The sequence below is a fragment of the Phyllopteryx taeniolatus genome, chromosome 11 (assembly GCF_024500385.1).
Source record: "Phyllopteryx taeniolatus isolate TA_2022b chromosome 11, UOR_Ptae_1.2, whole genome shotgun sequence".
Classification (NCBI taxonomy): domain Eukaryota; kingdom Metazoa; phylum Chordata; class Actinopteri; order Syngnathiformes; family Syngnathidae; genus Phyllopteryx; species Phyllopteryx taeniolatus.
In genome coordinates, this window is record NC_084512.1 from 2206403 (window position 1) to 2210368 (window position 3966).

Consider the following 3966-nt stretch of genomic DNA (forward strand, 5'->3'; position numbering starts at 1 on the left):
AAAAATTTCCAAACCTTTTCCAGATCTGCTGTCTCTAATATGCTGTCCATATGAAGCCCGTAAATAGTATTATTTTTTGTAATCTAAACTGGGTTGTTTTTGTAGGAAGGCTTTCATTGTAAATTTGACTGTTCCTACACAAACACAGTGTTTAGATGATGACTGTGCCGCTTCTATGGAATGTACACGCTTTTGTAACTTCAGATATTCACACAAAAACATGAATCAAAAGCAAATGGATTTATTTTTCAATCAGTTCCCCCAGAAGCCCAAAACCAGTCCATAGAGAAGCATTCTCTCAGATTGTCACCATCGGACTGAAAACTGAAAAGTTCTCCTCTCTTTCCCCGTCCCCGAAAACCTTTTGTGTCTTTATAATCAGTATGACATTGGACACAGGTGTCAATGAAATAGGGGATTCCGAATTTGTTCCTAAATTCAGGGGAGTACAGACTCCCGGTCATGACACCTGTTAACAAAAAAAAACAAAATATTCAAATATATCTGTATAGTATCACTCACTGTCTAGGCAGTGAAGGTGTGCTTCATTGCGGAACGTCTCTTGTCTGACTATAACCCAAAAATGGGTGCAGGTAAGAGCCAGCGCACGGACCACACAGTCCCCATCCTGAAGAACAGCTTCAATGAAGACAGTCCTCAAAATGTAATGTGCCCACTGTCAACATACAGCGTAAATTATAAATGAGCTAATGTCCAATATTATCCTCTATGAACAAGGATAGTATCATAAAACAATTATCTATCAACATTTGGTAGCTTTCAGATTTATTTTTGTTGTTTTCAGATTGTACAAATATTGTTACAGCCACATGATTCTGAGAGAAAGAAGTGTCAAGTGGGCACTCGATGTAGATTTGTCTGATGACTGGCAGTGAGTGTTTGTCATCAGCTCATACCTTGATGACAATTAAATATTGATGCGTGCCTGAAAGATGGGACTGACCACTCCCCGGGTAGAGGACTTGACTGCACCTTTACTGGCAAGGATCAAAGAGGTCTGAGGTTCCTTAAAGTGAATGGGATGCATATTACATTTTGGACATGTATGTACAACCCCAATTCCAATGAAGTTGGGACGTTGTGTTAAACTTAGATAAAAACAGAATACAATGATGTGCAAATCATCCATCCATCCATCCATTTTCTGAGCCGCTTCTCCTCACTAGGGTCGCGCGCGTGCTGGAGCCTATCTCAGCTGTCATCGGGCAGGAGGCGGGGTACACCCTGAACTGGTTGCCAGCCAATCGCAGTGTGCAAATCATGTTCAACCTATATTTAATTGAATACACTACAAAGACAAGATATTTAATGTTCAAACTGATAAACTCTATTGTTTTTAGAAAATAATCATTAACTTAGAATTTGATGGCTGCAACACATTCCAAAAAAGCTGGGACAGGGTCATGTTTACCACTGTGTTACACCACCTTTTCTTTTAACAACATTTCATAAACATTTGGGAACTGAGGACACCAATTGTTGAAGCTTTGTAGGTGGAATTCTTTCCCATTCTTGCTTGATGTACAGCTTCAGCTGTTCAACAGTTCGGGGTCTCCGTTGTCGTATTTTACACTTCATAATGCGCCACACATTTTCAATGGGAGACAGGTCTGGACTGCAGGCAAGGCCAGTCTCGTACCTGCACTCTTTTACTACGAAGCCACGCTGTTGTAACACATGCAGAATGTGGTTTGGCATTGTCTTGCTGAAATAAGCAGGGGCGTCCATGAAAAAGATGTTGCTTGGATGGCAGCATATGTTTCTCCAAAACCTGTATGTACCTTTCAGCATTAATGGTGGCTTCACAGACGTGTAAGTTACCCATGCCATTGGCACTAACACAGCCCCATACCATCACAGATGCTGGCTTTTGAACTTTGCGTCCATAACAGTCCGGATGGTTCTTTTCCTCTTTGGCCCGGAGGACACGACGTCCACAATTTTCAAAAACAATTGGAAATGTGGACTCGTCGGACCACCGAACACTTTTCCACTTTTCATCAGTCCATCTTAGATGAGCTCGGGCCCAGAGAAGCCGGCGGCGTTTCTGGGTGTTGTTGACAAATGGCTTTTGCTTTGCATAGTAGAGTTTCAAGTTGCACTTACGGATGTAGCGCCGATTTGTATTTACTGACATTGGTTTTCTGAAGTGTTCCTGAGGCCATGTGGTCGGTTTTGGATGCAGCGCCGCCTGAGGGATCGAAGGTCACGGGCATTCAATGTTGGTTTTGGGCATTGCCGCTTACATGCAGTGATTTCTCCAGATTCTCTGAACCTTTTGATGATATTATGGACCGTAGATGATGAAATATCTAAATTCCTTGCAATTGTATGTTGAGGAACATCGTCCTTAAACTGTTTGACTATTTTCTCACGGACTTGTTCACAAAGAGGTGAACGTCGCCCCATCTTTGCTTGTGACTAACTGAGCAATTCAGGGAAGCTCCTTTCGTACCCAATCATGGCACCCACCTCTTCCCAATTAGCCTGTGGGATGTTCCAAACAGGTGTTTGTTGAGCATTCCTCAACTTTCTCCATCTTTTTTGCCACCTGTCCCAGCTTTTTTGGAACGTGTTGCAGCCATAAAATTGTAAGTTTATGATTATTTGCTAAAAACAATAAAGTTTGAACATTAAATATCAATTAAATATAGGTTGAACATGATTTCCAAATCATTGTATTCTGTTTATATGTAACATTATTTTATTTATTTATTTAATTCAGTTTTTGTTTAACACAACGTCCCAACTTCACTGGTATTGAGGTTGTACAACAATGACAATTAGCCAGCCCCAGACAAACTTAATTAGGGTCTGTGAAATATTATCCATAACTCTTACCATGTCAATCTCAAATGTCCTATTCCTGGAGATGCGGAAGATTGATTGCAGAGATCCGTTGGCCATCTGGGGGCCTTCGTTGGTATAATGCACAAATCTGTGACCATAACTGCAAAGATTAATTTAAAATATTTACAAAACATGCTGCCCCATAGTCTTAATATACCTTCAATGTTTAAGAGACCAGTACCCTTCAATCTGCAGGTTCTCCAATAGGATTGTGCACCACCACTTTGCCAGACAGTCACAGGGCACATATAGACACGGACAACCATTCGCACTCACATTCACACTGTCAATGAGTGGGAACTGAACCCACGCTGCCTGCACCATCAGTTACACCTGTAAAATCTAATTGAACCCCCATGACAGTATACCAGTAGTACTGCAAAATGTGCAAATACATCAAAACTTTATTTTCTTTCTATGCATGACATCACAAAGCTGATGAGTATTATGCCAGTGAAGGAAAGTTGTAGCTGCATGTTTGGAATATAAATCACTGTTGGACATTTCCCCCCCCCCCCCCCCTCAGAGTCAAACTTTCACTTACCATTAACATGAATATATCACAGTCATTACTGCCATAATTTTGTGCAGGAAGGTCCTGTAAAAATATGTAGTCAATTAGCAAGCAAAATACAAAATTCAACAGCTGAAATACAGTATCAAACTATGTGTGTAAGCTTCAAGCACCAGCCCAAATCATGACATTCACCATCATTGGAAGATGTTTTCAATTTTTGTTTTGTTTTTACCTCTATATCAAGGCTTGAGTACTCTGACCATGTTCCGGGTTTGATGTGCTGGGCAACATACCTGTTATGGAATAAAAAAAACAAAAAAACAATGAGGAATCACATTTGTAAAGTATGCAGAAATGTTTTTCTAATTCTTACTATTAAATACTAAAACATTGCCATAATTTGCCTACCGTGAAGAAATAGCTCAATTCACAAAAAATACATGGATTATTCTGGATTTGAAACAGAAACATGCCTCCGTGACAAACAGCTGTCTTTTCATGGGTTTGCATAGGAGCCAAAACATATGCATACACCCCCCTTTTAAAACAAATGCTGCATTTGTATTGTGACTGTGAGC

The 3966-nt window shown here is 40.4% G+C and overlaps 1 long non-coding RNA gene across 1 annotated transcript in view; it reads right to left on the bottom strand.

The window, feature by feature from the left end:
• Positions 1 to 225: 225 nt before the first annotated feature.
• Positions 226 to 3966, bottom strand: part of LOC133486063 (uncharacterized) — a 6420-nt gene continuing 2679 nt past the window's right edge. The window contains exons 2-5 of the long non-coding RNA XR_009790900.1: positions 3621 to 3681; positions 3416 to 3469; positions 2863 to 2971; positions 226 to 1027 (exon numbers count right to left, since the gene is read on the bottom strand). This is a non-coding gene — a long non-coding RNA (uncharacterized LOC133486063). The remainder of the gene's footprint in view (positions 1028 to 2862; positions 2972 to 3415; positions 3470 to 3620; positions 3682 to 3966) is intronic.